A 369-nucleotide genomic window follows, 5' to 3' on the forward strand; every position below is an offset into this window, starting at 1 on the left:
AATGTCAGCGACCTTAACAGGCGGGCGAAGACAAACGCACAGATGAAAACATTTCCTTTCCTTTATTGATGTTCTTACCACAGAGAGGCAGGGGGACATGCATGGATCATGCAACACAAAAAAAGGGATACACAATGAACGTGGCGACATAGTACATGTGGCATAAATCATCCGGGAGCACACTGGTATGGGGTTCACTTCACTTAGTATCGCTATTAAGCTCACAGAACGTATTAATGTTTCTCGGCGTCACTTCTGCTGGTTGCTGGCTTCCAGCCTTATTTCAAAATGCGTCTTTTCAGCCTTAATCATGAACAGCACAACATTTCAATTCAGCATGACACAGCACATTCACTTCGATTACTCTGT

The sequence above is a fragment of the Penaeus monodon genome, chromosome 24 (assembly GCF_015228065.2).
Source record: "Penaeus monodon isolate SGIC_2016 chromosome 24, NSTDA_Pmon_1, whole genome shotgun sequence".
NCBI classification, from domain to species: Eukaryota; Metazoa; Arthropoda; class Malacostraca; order Decapoda; family Penaeidae; genus Penaeus; species Penaeus monodon.